The sequence below is a fragment of the Vicugna pacos genome, chromosome X, assembly GCF_048564905.1.
Source record: "Vicugna pacos chromosome X, VicPac4, whole genome shotgun sequence".
Classification (NCBI taxonomy): Eukaryota; Metazoa; Chordata; class Mammalia; order Artiodactyla; family Camelidae; genus Vicugna; species Vicugna pacos.
This window is the reverse complement of record NC_133023.1, coordinates 20130171-20151225: the sequence shown is the minus strand read 5'-3', so window position 1 is coordinate 20151225 and position 21055 is coordinate 20130171. Positions and strand designations below refer to the sequence as shown.

The 21055-nt window shown below is 35.7% G+C and overlaps 1 long non-coding RNA gene across 1 annotated transcript in view; it reads left to right on the top strand.

Annotated features, from left to right (window-relative positions):
* Positions 1–21055, top strand: part of LOC140692050 (uncharacterized) — a 329341-nt gene that overhangs the window by 185977 nt on the left and 122309 nt on the right. The gene's annotated exons all lie outside the window — the stretch shown is intronic.

Here is a 21055-nt window from a genome sequence, read left to right as displayed (position 1 = left end):
GAGACGATTGTGGTAACCCAGAAGAGAGTAATAGAAAATAAAATATGAAAAGAAAGGTTCAACTAGAGACTTTAGTCTATTTACTGCTAAAATAATCTCTATAGTAATAAGTTATAACTGTAGTGGACTTGTCTTTTTGTCTTTAAGCATGTCTGCCTTTCTTAAATGACCCCATAGTTATGCCATAGTAATCTTGCTTAGCCCAGGGGTTTCAAAGCAGAGCTCATCCTCCCCCACCATCACCAAAAGGAATCCCTTAATGTTCCCCAAAGTGGTCCTTCTCCCTGGCCTCAAGGATTTGCCAAATGACAGTCCTTCTGAGACTGTTGACATAACTACAGGGAATGATCTTTCTTTTTCCTCTGCAACTACACATTGTAAATATCAGTATTTTCTTATCACGTCAAGACCCTATATGAGAATAAAGCAATATGAAAGCAGATCTAAGGGATGGAAGAAAGTACCAATGACATTTTTGAACATTTATATCTAGCCAGGCCCAATGAAGCGCTATCAGTGGGCTTTCAGTTATGTAGGCCAATTCATTCCACTTATAATTTAGTTATGTTTTTATGAACTTAAACTGAAAATCCTACACAGTACACTGATGTTTTTTGAACACGTGCTTTGTGCTAGAAACTGTTAAATGCTTTAAATATATGATCTAGGAGGGAGGGTATAGCTCAGTGGTAGAGCCCATGCTTAGCATGCATGAAGTCCTGGGTTCAATCCCCAGTAGCTCCGTTTAAAAAATAAATAGACAAATAAACATAGTAACTCTATGACAGACATCCTATAATTGATTCCTCCAAGGTTATAAATAACCTTATAATTAAAGATAAAAGCATTTAAGTAACATGTCCAAACTCCTGATTTTACAGATGGAGAAACAGAGGCCCAACACAGTTAACCAAAAGTTAACAAAAGTAACCTTATCAAGGTCAAGGCAGTTATGCTACATCTATCAGCACAAAAATCAATGTGAGAAAATGAATAATTGCCTGGAAGTCTAAACAATCAAATTGATTTAGCTAAAAACATTAGTTCATTGACTGAATTCTACTTTTCATTTCCAAGACAGTTTGTAAAAAGAATGTGTTCCTTTTGTATGTATATGTGTATACGGATGAGTATGTGTATTTTTTCTTATTTTCTGCAACACCAAACTAATTCCATGAATAGATAACACTTGGTAATTTAACTATGTATTGATCTATCAACAAAGCTTTTATTAACTTTATAAAACACTGAACTACATTTGTGGATATGTGAAGACTCAAAATAAATAGGCCACGAATATTTTATAAGCCTGCAGAAGATGTATTTTTGTTTATATTTATCTTACTTCCTTTCCCCATACTGTGAAAATATACTGAACGTCCTTAATTAGTAGTCTTTCCTCAAAACAGGTCTGAAATAGCATATCACCAAAGTGTATTCATAATAAATCTATTAAGTCCCAAATTCTAACTCTAGAAGTTACCATTCATAAGAGAAAGATTAAAGAACTCGTAAGTCTGTAGGGGAGCGGAATATTGAAACCAAAATCTTTGGTTCCAGGATGCATTTCTAAAACATTAATTGTCAGTACACTTAGAATTCTAGTAGTGATGGACAGCTTGCAGTGATGTGCTCTTCTTCTTGTATGGCTTGTAATCAGTGTAATGGATACTGGCACCCTGGCATATATGTAAACTTTCTCTTAATTCTAATTTTAAATATATGTGTTAAACAAATTTGCAAAGAAAAATCTACTCCCATATGCTCATTTATTATTTTGTAAGTAATAAAATCGAACTACATAAAGAATAGAAGAAATGTAATGCTTGTCCTGTTTTAGAAATACACATTTAGCACCTAATTCCCATGAATTTATGATTGTTGAAAGTGTTGTATGCAAACTAAATGTAAATTTTGGAGGTAGTTGAAATTTTAATAACCATTTCCAGCACTCTTCTCATTGAAAGTTACTCAAATATTTCAAAAATTTTTTATTTGGTAGAAATTGGTATTAAGGAGGACAAACTTTTGCCTGTCCTCTCTTCCACTGTAGTTAGTCCAGTTGTTCTTAATTTAACATCCTCAGTTTACTAAAGTAAAAACAGTTTCACCAGTCATTATCCATAAGCTGTGTATGTGTGTCTTAGGTTTTAGCTACGGCTGCCCTGAAATTAGAACTAAAGATGGAAAGCACATGGCTATGAGCTCATTGCACCATAATGAGATGGGTTTCAGAGATTGCAAAGTGCTTCACTTCCACAATATGCAAATTGTGTACAATGCCAGATGCAGAAGCGCTGATCCAGTTGCCAAGTTCTATGGAGGGCATAGTGATTCATTCACAAATTGTTACAAATTTAGACCCTCAACAACTAGCAGCCTGTGTAGGGCTGCCTACATGCATGGTTACGGTGGACTATTGTATGACATTCTGGCACCTGGAAGGCGATCTCAACCTTAAATTCTGTCAACATCTCCTGTGATGTCAGACTCAGTTAACCCTAGGACCTAACTCAGTATTTTTATGTGCCTCTGTCTCTTGGATCTACCTGTTCATGACAGAAAGAAACTGTTCAATTCAAAGAAAAGAATTGACCTCAGCGTAAATTAGCACCTGTTAACACCTCTTTCCACATTGAGATTTGTAGATTTCTCCTTTGAAACAAATTATTTTCTGTCTCCATAAATACTCCTGTATTTATAAAATAACCAACCTTATATTCTACATGACATTTGATTCTAGATATTTCACCATCTTAGAATATATTCTTTTATTCAACAAATACTATTTGATGACTTACCAGGAGGCAGGAACAAAGTTAGATATTAATAACAATAAAACAAGTTAGAGTATGCGTTAACTCTAAGTCTAGTGGAAATATAAATAAGTCATACATTCTTTGCTGTGTGTGGCCAAAATTCTTTACTTCTTAAAATATTCATTTTGTGTTTTGGTAGTGTTTGAGAGTGGAACAAAAACTTGATACCGAAAAAAAAAATCCTGGCCAGTTGTTGAGATATTATTTATCCTTCAAAATAAGAGTGTAAGGAGACTTTTACGAAAGAGTAAGTTGGTTTGTTCACTCAATCAGTTTTCTGGAGGTTTATCCCTGAGGTCTAATGTTTTGGACTAATGACTCTTTTTTCCAGGATATCAATCTTTTGAAAGAATGAAATACTGAGAGAGTAAAGGCTAGCAGATCTTTGAAAAATTGACTTTCTTTAGAGAAAGAAACTATTTTTTTCTCTGTGTGTAGAACGATATAGATGCATGTGGTCTTTATGTGTGATATCAATGCGAAAATACATATTCAACGCTCTAAACACTTGATAGTAAGGTCAGCAAATCATGGCCTATGGGACAAATCAGGCCCACTACCTTTCTTTGTAAGTAAAGTTTTTTTTTTTTTTTGGAGCACAGCCATATGGCCTGCAAAGCCTGAAATATTTACTATCTGGGCATTTACAGAAAAAGTTTACAGATGACTGGTTTATAGTTTTGCATTATATTCCTGTAGAAATGACTGTTTCCTTCAAAAATCAACCCTTGTTTGCAAAGTATTGCCCAAATAGAAAGTGCTAGATAATAATGCTTAGGCAGGTTAATTTATATCACATTTCACATAAAAATGCAAAATATTAAATAGAATCAAAATAATCCTTTTGTATGGAAGCCAGCCTATAGAATCTATTTAACAGAGAAGTTAAAAGAAACACAAGGACTGCCCAATAATATTTTCTACAAAAATTACTAAATTTGGCACTCTGTTTCCCATGTGGATAAGGATGCAGTGATGAAAGCAGAAATCAGACTAAGTAGTTTATTACCAGGTATTTAATATAGGGAACTAGTTGTAAGACCTTAGAAGAACTAAAACTAAGGATGGTGAGCCAAATCAGATTACCAACTGTATGAGGCCACTACCATCTGTAAGGCTGAAAGAGTAAAAGATACCAGTGGACATCGGTGGTGAGGAGCTTGAGTTTCCAAGTAGAAGCTGGAATCACAGCAGGTGTCACCCACTGGGAATTAGGACCATGGCGGGTAGTGGACTAGTTTCCTTGGGCTGTCATAACAACTTACTATAAACTGTGTGGCTTAAACAACAGAAATTCATTCTATTATAGTTCAGGGGCCCTGAAGTCCAAAATCAAGGTGTGAGCAGGGCCGTGCTCTTTCAAAGCCTCAAGGGAAGGATTCTCCTTGCCTCTCCCTAGCTTCTGGTGGTTGCTGGCATTCCTTGGCATTCTTTGTCTTGTTGCCACATCACGACAATTTCTGCTTCCATTTTCACACTGCCGTCTTCTCTCCGTGTGTCTAGCTCCTCTGTGTCTTTGTGTTCAAATTTCTTTCTTCTTATGAAGACACCAGTCATTGGATTTAGGGTCAACCCTAATCTAGTATAACCTCATCTTAAATCAGTTACATCTGAAAAGACCCTGTATCCAGATAAGGTTACATTCCCAGGTTCCAGGTGGGCATGAATTGGAGTGGGTGGGGACACTGTTCAACTCAGTAGAGGTGAAAGGTGGGTCTGCTCAGGAGATTGTTGCAGATACCACCTAAAGCATTCTCCATCCAGTGCCTTCCATTTGCTAAACCTAACAAGAAGCCAACTGGCAATGGAGACTGAGAAATGTGGTTTGCAGAGGCCATGTCTTTGAAACATGAAGGAAATCAGGGGCTGGCTAGGTGTAGGTCTGAGAAACAAGCAAGCAAACAAACGAAAAACAACCTACTCTTTGTTAAAATTCCTCAGCACTTCCTAATCTTTTAGATCTACACTAAAACAAATTATGGATGAAGTTATATGATGTTTGGGGTTCACTTAACAATAATACAGAAAAGGGACAGGGTGAGTTAAGATCTAGAGCAAGAAATTTCAATAGCAGCAACACAGACGTTTTGGAGTGGGTAATTCTTTGTCATGGGAAGCTGGGGGTGATGGGGTGGGTGAGAGGGGATGTGCGTTGTAGAATACTTACCAGCATCTCTGGCCTCTACCCACTAGATAACAGTAGCACCTCCTCCCACCAGTTGTGACAACCAAAAATGTCTCTAAACATAGACAAATGTCCACTTGGGGGCAAAATTGACCATTTTTGAAGATGACCAGTTTAGGTGAAATAAGATCTACTTCTAGTTAATAATTGTTAGAGCTGAAAGATGGGCACATGGTGGTTTGTTACACTTTTCTCTCTACTTTGGTATACTTTTAATATTTCCATAGCAAAGCTGAACAACACAGAATAAACTACCTTAGAGAGTGTTCTGCTTCTGCTAGATTTAGTATTTGAATTAAGGCTCATACTAAAGGCCACAAAAGTCAATACTTGAGTCAATTAGTAATGATGCTAATGAATTCTGAAGGTCAACTTCTGAAATAATTTTGTGCAGAGGGAAATTGAGCAATTTTACATGCTCAATATCTTCATCATCAATATTCATGTATTAAGTATATAAATATATACAATACCCAATTAGATATTTATTTTTTAAACATATTTATACATATACAATCCAAGTCCTGAAAATCTTCAAATGCAGATAGTTCCTTTGCACATAAATTGGCTTGACGTTGCATTTGCAATGCAAATAGACAATCGTATCATATCACACAACATCCTAACTGCATCCTAAAGTGAACCAGAAGTGAGTCTGATGAGTTTGAATTCCAGTTCTGATATTATCTAGATTCCTATTGTGGACATACGATCTCTGTAGACCTCAGTCTCCTGAAGACCGAAGAATTCTATATGCTACTACTGTCATGACCTTTCTAAAATATATCCCATAATCATTTCTTCCTTATACCTTTAAGGATAAAATGCAAAATCCGTAGCATGGTATCTACATTCCTTAAAATTCCTAGTCTTTGCTTATCTCTGATCTTATGACCTAAGTTATGTCGTGGCATTTCTGACACCTCTGTGCTCCATTCATGATAAACTACCTACAGTTCTGTGTTTATGTCATGATTTCTGATTTCACTATTTTTATCCACATTCCCTAGATCAACACAGTTCTTATCATTTCACTTTTTTATATTACTGGTATCAGGGCGGGGGAAATTTTCCTCTATCCTCTAGATTCTTCTGGATGGTCTAAGAATTTAATTGACACAAGACATATTTAATAGGATAAAACCAAAGGTTAATAACATGTAGACATGGGAGAGACCCAGGAGGACTAGTAACTCACCAAAATGGCCAAAACCCTTACCTTAAATACCACTTTCAGCTAAAGACCAAAGAGGATGTTGGGGGCAGTGATTTGGGACTTCAAAGAGGAGGAAGACAATTCACATGGAGATGAAGAAGCAGATATTTGGTAAACAAAGTTGGGGGAGGGGCGTCACACAGAGACAATGGGACACAGAGTGGGCTGTGATCTCTAGGCCTTGCCAAGTTTCCCCCACCACACTTAGCCCATAATCTTGTAGCTATCTCTGATGATAGCTCTATTTCAGGAACAGGGCCTTTATCTAAGTTCTTTTAGGCAATTAAAGAGGTGGTAACAAGAAAAACTTCCTGAGTCTTCTGTTTCTTAAAAATAATCAGCCTAAAATAATCCTCATGCTAGAGATGCATTTGGGGTAGCAAATTTTGTGTCTCTTTACTGACCTGACCAGGCTTTGACCCTCTGTAAGACACAAGACATTCATCTAAATAGCAAACAAATGGTTGAAATTTGTGACATACCTTATAGAGCATTGCCAATACATATTTGACTATGTAACTATGCAATCTATCTTTTTTCCTGTGGCAATTTTTAGTAATGATGGTTTAAATGCCTTAAATTTCTAGCTTCTCTTCATTTTGTAGTTTTTTACAACTCCCTTTCCCTACACTTATTGCTTTTCCACAAAATACTTCTATTGGTAACCTCTCTTTTTAATGACTTCCTCTTTGGGGTTCACCTTTATTGCTCATGAACTTCCATCGATGACTATGAGATGAGATCCAGGAACCTGGCTCTGTGCCCTTCTACTCCACTTCCCTATAAAAAAAATTGCTAGAACCAAGGGATTATGGACAAGACAACTTTCAGCTTTTTTATTCTTCAGATAAGCTTAGAATTTGCCTTCACCTACTTTAGAGGTGTGTGCAACAAATTCCCATCTCAAACTCAGAATAATGTCCCCCCCCCCAAAAAAAAACCCCAACAGGTCTTCTATTTCCTTCAGCCAGAGAGGAAATGGTTAAGTTTTAGAAACATAGGCAACACTATTTAGAAGCTTAGCACAGATTTTGGCTTCAGCCCACAATCAGATTGGCATATTATTATTTGGAAACAATAGTTGAGCAACCTGGTAATTTCCATGAAATCCTTCCTCCATATGTTGGAAACATTATTGAGTAGTGAGTGATGTTTGAGTCAGCTGAGTGTCACAAAATATTGGGTGTCAGTAAGGCGTCAGTTCATATGGAAAATTACATTCCAGATTTGAAACGTTCATTATTCCCAATTTCCTGCCTGATGAAAATCAGCATCATTCTAGGTATAGAAAAAAAGGATAATCCAGCAAGATCTCTACTTCTTATGTCAATTTGCATTGTTTTTATTTTCATAAATTAGGTAATTATTACACATTACACATATACCGTAATGTAGGGGACATTTACAAAATGGTATAATAAGACTCTACAATTATTGCATAAAACATAGAACTCATTCCCAGTCTCTCTGCACGCCTAAGAGGACAAAGCAAACCCTTTGAAAATGAATGTGCATATATTATCTTTCAGTAAATATTTTTATGTCTTTGTGCATTCTTTTGTAGAATTTATCTAAAATGTAAAAATTTCCATTAAGGCTTGGTCTATAAATGTTTAATATATTTATCTAATTTGGAGAAATAACTTAAGACACACTTGATAAGTGCAAATCATCTCTCTTACCTACTTGGGTTTATTAAATATTTTAAATTACAAGGATGTCAAGTGATAATTCTGTTAGAAAAGTATCTTCTCTCAATTTCCTCTCTCAGTTACATTCTAATGTCAGAACTTAACAATCCTTTTACTGTGAAACCCACAAAAAAACTCACTTTTTATAAATTGTTTAAATTATAATTTCTTAACATATTTCATTACTTAATTTTGCTCCTTAGTAGCAGTGTGCTTCACCACAAAGCAAACAAGAGATTCACTCCTAAACTGGGAGCCAAAGTATTAGGAAGGAACGAAAGCCTTCCTGGTAATGGAATTTTCAAGCAGCAGATCATTTACTGTCAAACTCTAAATAATACTACATTAAGAATGCCTAAGGGTATCTTAAAACAAATTGTCCCCATTTCGGAGTTCACAATTAAAAGGGAGGGAGGACTTCCAAACATCCTTCATTCTGGTAACAGGAGTGTGTCTGGAGTTGCAACCCTGGCAGAGATAGGTTGCTGCATGTTAACAAAGTGCGCCCCCAGTTGCATACCTGGGATGGTGAGGATGGCTGGCATGGTGAGTCACTCAACCCTCGAGGACATTTTTGCAAATAGATACAAAACGTCAAGACCTTTCTCAAAAATTAAATCAGCAAGCTTCCTAGTTATCCTCCTGACTTAAGTAGGAGTAAATTCCTATTCCCTGAAGCTCCTTGTAAGAGCAGAGCTGCCTGAGCTCCGTTCAGAGACGCCTTTAGCATGAATGGGGGCTGGAAAGAAATAGCCTTTTCAGAATATAAAGCAGGAAAAGTTTTCTCTTTCCATAAACCTATATGTAATCCTTTTATAAAAAATAATTATTCTGTAGGATTGATGTGTAGGCGTTTTAATAGTGATCTCTAAGCAAGGTCAGAATTTTAAGAAATAATTTCATTCACTTACAATGTTTTTTTTTTATAAAGGTACATGAATCTTTGTTTCCATGGACATCTATTTCAGATACTACTGCAATGTATCTTCAGCTTTCTGTATCTGTTTTAAACATGCCTTTGCTCAGTGACTTTAAATACAAGCTTTCAGTACCCTCAGCAGCTCTTTCAAGTAGTACTTGGAGCTGTGATGAAAATGTTGTTTGTCTGCATTGTCCAATATGGTAGCCTCTGGCCACATTTGACTATTGAGCCCTTGAAATGTGGCTGGTGAGACCGAGGAACTGAATTTTTAATTTTGAGATGGTAATTAACTTGAATTGAAATAGCCATGTGTGGCTAGTAGCTCCCCTACTGCAGCTGGGCAGCACAGCCTTAGAACAGCTCTTTCCAGCTTTACCCTGCACAAGGCGATCTTGGCCAAAGGAAAATTCAGATGCAGTATGTCTGAGATGAGACCTGAGAGTCTGCATTTCTAGCAAACTCCAGGGTGATGCTGATGCTGCTTCTCCGCAGCCCCACTTCCAGTAGCAAGGCTTGAGAAGAACAATTCTCGAACTTTGATGCATTTTAAATAATAGCCTGGGGAGCATGAAAAGCCCCTTCGCCCAGGCTGATTGCAATACCAAACAAATAAGGAATTCTCTTGGTGAGACACAGGCATCGGTATTTGCTTTTCAATCTCTCTAGGTGGTTCCACTGTCTGGCGAAGTTTGAGAACAAGTGCTTTGTAACAGGACTTACTATACTTAAAAGTGCACTGGAATCACCTAGAGATCTTGTTTAAATACAGATTCTGAGTCAGGGTGGAGACTGAAATTTTTACATTTCTAGTAAGCTTCCAGGCACTGCTAAGGTTTCTGGTCTGCTCTAGACATTGCTGTTCGATTTGTCACGGACCAGCATAATTAGCATTACCTGGGAGCATTTTAGAAATGCAGAATCTTGGGCTCTGCCCTAGAATTGGTGAATCAGGATCTGTTTTTGAATAGCATTCACAGGCAATTTGCATGCACATTATAGTTTAAGGGGCAATATCCTAAAATCCTTATCCATTTTCCTTAATATTGAATTTGAAATGTATTGGGGGTAATTCTTCAGGTTAGAATTCAAGGTCAAAGTATGATCCCAGGTCCAGCAGCATCTGCATCACTGGCAACTTATCTGCGGATAGGGCCCAGCAGTCTGTGTCTTATTGAACCCTTTGGGTGAAGCTCATGCTCAGTTTTGAGAAATACTGCTCTGACTTTTGTTGGGTTCAGAATTCTGAAGACATAAGCCTTACTAATATTTTTGCATAGTTCTTATAATGTTGACAAGACACCCATCCAGTACTTTATACATACAGTATGGTGTATCATGTAAGAAGGGACCATGTATCCCAAGGAACAGTACTCTTGCATAGATGCTCAATTAATATTTGTTGAATAAATGGTTGAATGGTTATTTATGAATACAGTACATAACATACAGAATTTTTAGAATCTTCCAGGATGATCTTTTAAAATGCAAATATGGTCATTTTATTTCCTTTAATGCCTTACCATTTCTGTAAGGATGAACCTAAAACTCCTATTGATCTGTAGGATCTGGTCACATCCTATGCCACTGTCCACTGTCACCATTCTGAGAATCCCCCATCCACCATGCAGCTCTTTATAATACACTTATTCTCGCCTTCCATCACTTTGGTCTTTGAAACATAAAACTTCCCACCTCAGGACCTTTGCACGTGTTCTTCCTAAAGAGATTATTCTTTGCATATCTTCCCCATTACCTAGTTAATTTATTCTCACCCTTTGGATAACATGGCCCGTATCCCTTTGAAGGGAATTCTCATCTGAATAAGTGAAGTCCAACTCTCATATTTTCTTATAACTCTTTGTATTTTCCTTTAATTCATACATATTAGGATGTATCCATTTACTTGTTTGTTTAAAGTCTATCTCTGATTCCATATTGTAATTTTCTAAAAGTCAGAGTTGAGATATGAATTATTCCTCCAGTTGTACTGTGTATTTGTTGAATGAATAAAGTAATTCATTCATATTGGAGTGATCTTTCAACTGTAGTGTCTCATCTTTTTTTGCTCCATTGTGCTCCATCTGCACCCATGTTACAAATTAGACAATTGAATTACTGAACTTTACCAAGAAATATTCAGCTAGGAATACTCAGAGTTCACCTAATATATTTTCTTTATATAAATTAGAAACTCCTGACCCATAATTTTCCAAAAGAGAGACCATAGTCCTATTGGAACTATTTTCTTTGGTATCTTTTAAAGTTAATTTTTAGATTTTTCCAGATTTTTATTTTTTCCAAAGCAGATAGATATATTATAACTAATTTACTGCTTGTACCAGCCTTTTAGTAGATCAATAAGAATTTAAGTTAATGTGTTTTTTTCCCCGTATTTTTACTCCCTCAATGTTACCTTCCCAGGACTGCTCTAACAAATTATCACAAACTTGGTGGCTTAGAACAACAGAAATGTATTTTCTCGTTGTTCTGGACTCCTGAAATTTGAAATGAGGGTGTGGGCAGGCTTGGTTGCTTCTTGGAGGTTCTGAGGAAGAATTTGTTCTGTATCTCTCATCACTTCAGGTGCTTGCTGGCTGTTCTTGGCATTCCTTGGTTTATGACAGCGTAACTTCCAATCTCTGTCTCCATCTTCACATGGCCATCTTCCCTCTGTGTGTGTCCAAATTCTCTTCTTATAAGGATACCAGGACACTAGTCATTTGATAAGGATCCACCCTAATCCAGTATAATCTCATCTTCTCTTGATTTTATATATATATTTATACACACACACACACACACACACACACATACATACATACATACATACATACACACATACACACACATGCACACACATGCACACACGCACACACACAAAGACAGTATTTCCAAATAAGGAAGGTCACATTCTGAGATTCTGGGTGGACATGAACTTGGGGCAGGAGGCACTGTTCGATTCACTATAACTGTAACTCCACCAAGGGGATAAAGATTTGGTTAAAAGGCAAGCAATTAACATTTATTAGGTATTTACTTATTCATGTAGTCTATCTCATATAATTGACCTTAACACTGAAGTAAGTAGCACTATCTCTCTTTGACAAATGAAAAACCAAGGTTAAAAGAAAGTAAGTAACTTGTCTGAGGATTTATGGTCAGTTTGTAGCAGAATTGGACTTAAATCAGATTCTGATTTTTCTTTTTTCTTTCTTTTTTCTTTTTTGTTGAAGTATAGTTGATTTACAATGTTGTGTTAATATCTGGTGTACAGCATAGTGATTCGTTTATATATATATAAATATATATTCTTTTTCATTATAGGTCACTACAAGGTATTTAATATAGTTCCCTGTGCTGTATAGTAGGATCTTGTTGTTTACTCTATTTTATATATATGGTTAGTATCTACAAATCCCAATTTATCTTTCCCTCAGATTCTGATTTTTAACCAAAGCCTATGCTCTTTCTACTCCACCATGCTCCATACTGGTCCATACCAGGCCTCCCTACCCTACCACATTCCATCAACTAGAATAATATACTTAAATAGTATAAAATCAGTATTTATTCACAATATTGTTAAAATGTTGCAAAGACAATATATTTACTCTTTATATTCTACGTATACTCATTGCCTAACTCCCAGACCCAAGATTTTTGTTTTTTTTTTTAACCAATTCTGCTTCTTTATCGTTTGACAACCTACCTTCTGATGTAATGGACAGGGATGTAGTGAAACATAGCATTTGCCTAGGATAAATCCTGTGCCCTCTGGACTTACATTATGTCATTCTCCCCTTTCTTCATATAAATAAGTATTTCTTTTAACTGGCCCATTTGGGTCACAGGTCATGCACATATATGTTCATATATGTTCTCTTTTTAGAAACGAGTAAACTCATCTTAACTACTGCTATCAGAATTTACCATTATTTTCAACATCATCCTAAGCATTCTCTGATTAATGTTTTCTGTCAGCAGTCAGTTTGATATCTTTTTGTTACTTATATACGTAATAACATACAAAATAATTTTTTTAAACTGTACTCTTCGTGGTTTTCAGATAATTTCTATCATGAGTATAAGGAACATCTAATTCTATACATGCAATTTTATTATACTAGAAATAGAATTTTTTTTTTAGTTAGCCTTAATCTGGGAAATAAATTATTTTAATTCAAGAAAATATTGTAAATAAAATATTTTAGTAATTTCTAGAGGGAGAAATACAAACATCATTTGAAGATAACTCTGAATTAATGTGTGTATATAATATAACTTTTCTGTTTTTAAATTATCTGATACTGTGTTATGAATAAGTCACCATTATTTCTAAAGGAGGTTAAAGAATATCAATTAGTACTTTGAAACTAATTAATTAATTAGTCTAGGCTATTCTGTAGTAAAACAAGCTCCAAAATTTGACAACTTGGAAAACAAAAATTTATTTCTCACTCATGTACCATGTGCTTGGTAGATTGGTGGGGAACTCTGCACCACACAGTGTTAACTCAGGATCATTTCTGATGCTACAGCCATTATCTCAAACATTAGGATTGCTTTGGCAAAGTTAAAGGTGAATCTCCTACTTTAAAAACATTTTTAATATTTAAAAAAAGTTCCAGCTTTATCTTTAGTAAGATATAATTGACATATACCATTGTATAAGTTTAAAATGTACAATGTGTTCATTTGATACACATGTATATATGTATTGCAAAATGGTTACCACCATAGCCTTAGCTAATACATCCATGATGTCACATAATTACAGTTTCTTTTTTGTGGTGAGAACATTTAAAATTTACTTTGTTAATAACTTTCAAGTATATAATACATTACTGTTAACTATAATGACAATTCTATGCATTAGTGTCCCAGAATTTATTCATCTTCTAACTGGAAGGTTGTACCTTTTGACCAACATCTCCTACTCCTTTTAAAGTTTCTAAAATATCTGCTTGAGAGTGGTACACATCATTTCCACTCCCATTTTATTAGCTTAAACAATTCACATGGTTTCACCTTCAAGGGGGCAGATAAATGCAATCTTGACAAATATCTGGAGAGAGAACAAGAAATATTAGTGAAAAGCATTAATGACCATCACAGTCTGTCCTGATGGTCATCAAAGACTTGATTTATTATTCTTTTTGCATAAAAAATACACACATCTCTCTGACACTTTTTCAAGGTATATAAAGTCTAAAAATCACATCTTATATATTTGGTGGAAATTTCAGAATTTCTGAGCAATGTGTGAGAATCTTTACATCAGATCTATACATGGCCAATCTTATCATTCAAAAGTCCACAAATGACAAATGCTGGAGAGGCTGTGGAGAAAAGGGAACCCTCCTTCACTGCTGGTAGGAATGCAGTTTGGTGCAGCCACTGTGGAAAACAGTATGGAGATTCCTCAAATGACTAGGAATAGACTTACAATATGACCCAGGAATCCCGCTCCTGGGCTTATATCCAGAAGGAACCCTACTTCAGGATGACACCTGCACCCCAATGTTCATAGCAGCACTATTTACAATAGCCAAGACATGAAAACAGCCTAAATGTCCATCAACAGATGACTGAATAAAGATGATGTGGTATATTCATACAATGGAATACTATTCAACCATAAAAACTGACAACATAACACCATTTGCAGCAACATGGATGCTCCTGGAGAATGTCATTCTAAGTGAAGTAAGCCAGAAAGAGAAAGAAAAATACCATGTGAGATCGCTCATATGTGGAATCTAAAAAAAAAAAACAACAAACCATAAATACAAAACAGAAAGAGACTCATAGACATAGAATACAAACTTGTGGTTGTCAAGGGGGCAGAGGGTGGGAAGGGATAGACTGGGATTTCAAAATGTAGAATAGATAAACAAGATTATACTGTATAGCACAGGGAAATATACAGAAGATCTTATGGCAGCTCACAGAGGAAAAAAATGTGACAATGAATATATGTATGCTCATGTATAACTGAAAAATTGTGTTCTACGCTGGAATTTGACACATTGTAAAATGACTATAACTCAGTAAAAACACGTTTACAGAAAAATCTATACATGGTCAGTCTTGATCCAGACACTTATGACCTATGAACTAATAAAACAAGTGAATGAATGATATGTCACTCAGCACTATTACACACACACACACACACACACACACACACACACACACACACACACACACACACACACACACACACACACACACAGAAACAACATAAGGATGAAAGCTACAGGGAATGTAAATAGGTACCCTGTTCTTTGACTAGACCCTGATTGTGCTTCAGGGAAGGTATGTCCAGTTCATTGCTTTCCATGGTCTCTAGCAATAAACTTTGAAGATCTTTCCTTTTCTGTTATCCTCCTTGGACACATTTGAAATAAGCATTAGAGAATCTCTCTCCTTGAGGGTCTTGGCAGTTTTCTCAGTTTGCTGCCTCTGGAAAGGTTGAGACTCCAGGGATCACTTTGAATCTTAAACAGTCATGAAGTTTTCTCTCTTTTACAGCAACGTTCTGTTAAGAAACTCAGTAGGCTTATCATGTATCTAATTCTAGTCAGTTCCATGCTCTAAAAGCCATATACACAGTCTGTTTCTGTACTTGCGTATTCGATTTGCTGTATTTCTTGACTTTCTCATGCCCATGTCTTCCTCTTTGAACTTAATTGCTTATTTCTTGGGCTTATCAACTTCCAGCAAGTGAGCTATAACTTTTTTCTCTCTTTTTTTTTTTTTTTGAGCCATTTTGTCCAACTGAATGGATTTACTGGGTGTCAAAACCTTAACTGGGGCTTCTCTCTGAAAGATCTTAATTTGTTCAGAGATTTTAATAGTGTATATGGATGGAAGACCCTTATTTGATTTCTGTCACAAGGCTTGGTTTTAATTGGCCTTTGTCTTTCAAAGCCCGTCTCAGATGTATATTTCACCAATTAGTGTTAAAAAACAGTTGCCTTTTCTAATCCTACAAGTCCCCAACTTTCTGGATTCTCAGTCTTTCATTTCTGCTTGCAAACTAGCCAGTCCTTTTCAGAGCCAGTCTCTTTGTTGTAGTACTTTATCAAAAGTAGTGACAACCAACCAACACGCACTTGCATTCTTCTTTGATCTTTATTTCTTGATTTACAAACTCACAAGTTATATGATTTGTTTTCCAGATTATCTCTGTCAACAATTTTATCAAATGGTTAGATGCCATATAACTATAATTCTTACAGCCTCTGGTCACCATTTTCTCACCATCCACTTCCCAGTCTTTAAGGTTTTGTTATGGCAGTGCCACATTTCTAGGTCACACAGTGCTGTAGTAATAAAGACAGATGATAGTATGCAGATTATACTACAGTTAAAAATTATTAATGACTTACATCATCAAGATATAGTTCTTGCTCCTTCTACGTGGGATAGTAGAGGCTGTCCTCATTCTTGGGCTGAGGCAATGGTACAGGGACGGAGAGAGGATGGTGACTCATCCTGAAAAGGACACATCATATTCTACTCATACTTGTTCAGCTAAAGCAACTCACACATTCAGTTACAAACTCAGTAGTGGGGAGAGACAAACTCCCCACGTGCCCGGAATGAGAAACAAAAAAATACTTTGTAAGTTGCACCAGTGAATGTCCTTCCAAAAAATAAGTGAGTCAGTGTTGGCTGTCAAAAATAGTGGAAAGAAATTTGACGTGAATCTGTAATTTTACTAATGTTCCAAAATAATTTAATATGTATTTCCTACCATATATAGTCTATCATATATACATGTGTATTACATGTATTTTCCTAGATAGTTTTGTTATTTACAGTAATAAAAATAGTGGTTATGTAAAGTAGTCTTGGCACTTCATACACATTAGTTCATTTTATTCTTACAGTCACCCTGTGAGGTAGGTGTTTTATTCCTATTTCAGAGATGTGAAAACATTAGTATTAAATAATCATGTCCAAGAAGTGCACTCATCACTTGGTAATAGGTAAAAATGGGCAAGACTCACATTTCTAGTCACTTTCTGGATAACTCATCTGATTGTTCTACAGAGATTAACAAATTCTAAAACAATAACAACAACATTGAAAGTAGTAATAGTACTGCTACTATGAAAAGACACCTACTGCCTTTAACCAAGTTTTTTTTTTTATTTTCTTTATTATGGATAATGTATCAACACCATTGAGGTTAGGTAATTGTCCTTTTTACTCTTTCCTATCCACTTCTCAACACACCAAAGTTCTACTAAGTTTCTCTAATTATTCTTCAGTATTCTCAAAGCAGCTCTATTTCAGGATGTCAAATGAGTTCTATTTGTTGTCAAAGAGTAGAACAATGCCTAATAAATGCAAGAAATATAGATATTTAATATGTTAAAAAACATATAGAAGATATCCTACCACTAATGTGTCTATATTTAATAAATGTTCTCTGGACTCATGTTATGGAAAACTTTCAAACATAGAATGGGTCAAAAAGTTAGATAAACTACAAAGTGCTTTTAAAATCTAGTATTCTAGGAGTCTAATGTACCTACAGACCTACTTTCTTCTTCTTTTCATATTTCTGAATCTTCTTTTATGGAAATCAGTACATCTGTACACCAATTGGAGTTCTGCCTCCAAGTTTCCTAACTTAAAATTTACCTCTGGAGTCCTTCTCCTATCCTTCAAACTCTGCCACCCTCTTGATTGACTTCACAATACCCTCTACTAGCATCTTCCTTCCTAGTTGCTATTTTGCCCACTATTTTTCATTCCTTATTTCTCCTTCTACCAATCTAAGTTGCAGTAGCTGAGATATGTAAGTACAATCCTACTGGCTCCTTAGCTGTAAACCATAGTGTCATCTTAATATGTGCTGAAAAATAATTTGATAAATTCCAGTACCTAGTTATGATAAAAATATTCAGCAAACTAGAAAGTTCTTTTAGGGAGCTTCCTGAACCTGATAAAGGGCATCTATGAAAAATTCTATAGCTAAAGTCGTATTATTAGTGAAATACTAAATTTTACCCCTAAAATCAGGAACAAAACAAAAATGTTCATTCCTGCCACTTCTATTCAATAATTTACTGAGGGAACCTCGCCACTGAGAAGGCAAAGAAAAGCAACAAAAGTCATAGAGATTAGAAATGAAGACATAAAACTTTTAAATGTAAAGAATACAATTGTGCACTTGTAAAATCTTTTTGGAGATTGCTTAGGATTTTCTAACTGTTAAGTAGGTTAAGCAAGGTTGCAGGATACAAGATCACATGAAAAATTCAGTTGCATTTTTATAAACCAACAATTAAAAATTGAAAATCACATCCCAAAACATGACATGCTTAGGTAAGGTATAAAAATGTAGGTGTACAATTTCTACATTAAAAACTACAAAGCATTGCTTAGAGAAAAAATACTTTAAAAAACTAAATAATTTGAGAGTGTACCATGTTCATACATTTGAAGATTAGATCTTATTAACATGTTGATTCTGTGCAAATTCATATATAGAGTCAATGCAATTCCAGTAAAAGCCACAGCAGGCAAGCTTTTTGTAGAAATTGACAAGCTAATTGCAGAATTTATATAGAAATGCAAAGAAACTCACATAGCCAAAATCATTTGAAAAACAATAAAGCTGGAAGACTTATACTAACTGTGAATCAACTATGATGTGAAAACTAATTGTTAATAAATAGTAATCAGTCAGGGAGAGTATGGCTCAGTGGTAGAGCCTGTGCTTAGCATGCAGGAGATCCTGGGGTCAATCCCCAGTACCTCCATTAAAACAAACAAACCAACCTAGTTACCTCCCCCCCCCAAAAAAAAAAACAAAAAAAAAAATTGGGAGGTGAGGGTATAGCTCAGTGGTAGAGCATGTGCTTAGCATGCACAAGGTCCTGGGTTCAATCCTCAGTACCTTCACTAAAAAAGAATGAAAGAAAGAAATTCAACCTTCCCCCCTCCCCCCAGTAATCAAAACAGCATGATATTATCATAATAATTGACATATAAGTCAATGGAATACAGTATAGTAAATTGATTTTCATCTAATGTGCCATGGTGTTTCAATGTAAAGAGGACATACTTTTCAATAAATGATGCTGGAACAACTGAATAACCATATAGAAATAAATAAACTTTGACCCTTACCTTATATTGTACAGAAATAACTTGAAATGGATCACACATAAACCATAAAACATCTGGACAGAAAACTATAAAACTTCTGGAAGGAATCATAGGAGAACATCTTTGCAGCATTGAGCTAGGCAGAAATTTCTTAAAATAGAACACACAAAAATTCGTCATAAAAATCATTTTTCTTGTGATAAAATACACATAATATACAATTTAGAATTCAGATCATTTTAATGTATAGTTCAGTGGCATTAAGAACATTCACCATCAAACATCTCTAGAAATTTTTCATTATCGCAAACCAACTTTGTACCGATTAAACAACTCTTCTTTCCCTTTGCCCCCTCGCCTCTGATAACCACTCTTCTTCTCTCTGTTTCTATAAATTTAACTATCCTAGGTACCTCATATAATTTGAAACATACAATATTGATCCTTTTGTGTCTGGCTTATTTCACTTAGCATAATGTTCTCACTATCCATGTTGTAGTATTAATCAGAATTTCATTCCTTTTGAAAGCTGAATATTCCATTGTATGTATATACCACATTTAGTTCTCAATTCATCGTCAATGGACATTTGGGTTGTTTCCACCTTTGACTGTTGGTGAATAATGCTGCTCTGTCAGTGCATAAATATCTGCTTGAGTCCCTACTTTTGATTATGTGGGGTATAAACCTAGAAGTGGAGGGGATTGTTTCTGTTGGCCTGAAGGATGTAGGGGGATTGGTGAGTATGGTATTCTCAGGATTATCCTCCCATATGTTCCCTTTCCAAATTTCAGGGTTCCTTTCTTTTCCCATCAGAGTCTTAACTTTGTCATAGGGCACTATTGACACCACATATCCCAACTCTTTTAGACTTCTGCTACATTTACAATCAAATCCTCGGCCTGATGTTTTAAAATATTAATATATGCTCTTGACATTTTCAAATATTTATAGACATAGATATAATGGTAAAATGAAGACACATGCACCCATCACCTAGCTTCAGCAATTATCAATGCATCACAAATCGTGTTGTAAGTATACCTCCACTTATTCCTACCACCTGATCATTTTGGAGCAAATTTCTGACATCAGTATTTTATTTGTAAATATTTCAATATATAGATTTCAAAAAGATGAGACACTTTTTATTATTAAAAAAGTACTTTTGTAACACCAAAAGGGAATAATAATTCCTTAAAACTATCAAATATCCGATCATTGTTTACCATATTTTCCATGACATCTTATAAGTGTGTGTCTGTGTCTGTGTCTGTGTGTGTGTAAAATAGTTTGTTTATAGCAAGATCTGGGTCTGTCTGCCTTGCAGCTGTTGGGAATGAGAGGCCCTCTGGCTTTTACAGCACACCATCCATTGTCAGTTGGCTTCTCTGAAACTTTCATTTCATTTTTGCTAAGATTTCAGTGCTATTAACAGAAGCCAGCCTACTCTACAATCATTCTAAATTAGCTTTGGCCTCATACAGTTAAATTGCCATAGCAACCATATATTCCAAAATCTCACGTCAACCTGCATTTCATCCCAATTAACCAGAGGTTTGATAAAAGCCTTTTTAATTGTAATGCCATTGCACGGCATGGGTTAGGACCACCTCACCTATCACCAGAAATGCCGTCCCTCTTGGCGTTGATCTGGGGGGTAAGCCAAGTCCAAAAATCCATCCAAGAGATGGGATATGTCTGTTTTCAGGGCCACTCCTGATACAAACCAGCAGGCTGGGTTCTCTAAAAAGCAAAGCCTGAGGGAAATCTTATACTCTGGTAGCTTATTAGGTAGTGAAATTCCAGGGAAGCAAGAGTGAAGAAAATGAAGACTGAGTCAGGGGAAGGAGACAGTATGAGGATGGATTACCAAACTGGCCTCCACTTGGCATCAGATATAAGTTATTATTCAACCTCTATGGACTTTTTTATGAGAAGTTTTATGAATGAATGAATCTCAGGAAAGTTGACTGGAGGGAAGAGCAGTAAGAGTTGTATTCACTGGCTTCTGATCCCATTAGTTAAAACTTCACCATGGGTTTCAACTCCCGCACACTTCGGGGTTGCACTTTGGTCTCCTACCTCGGT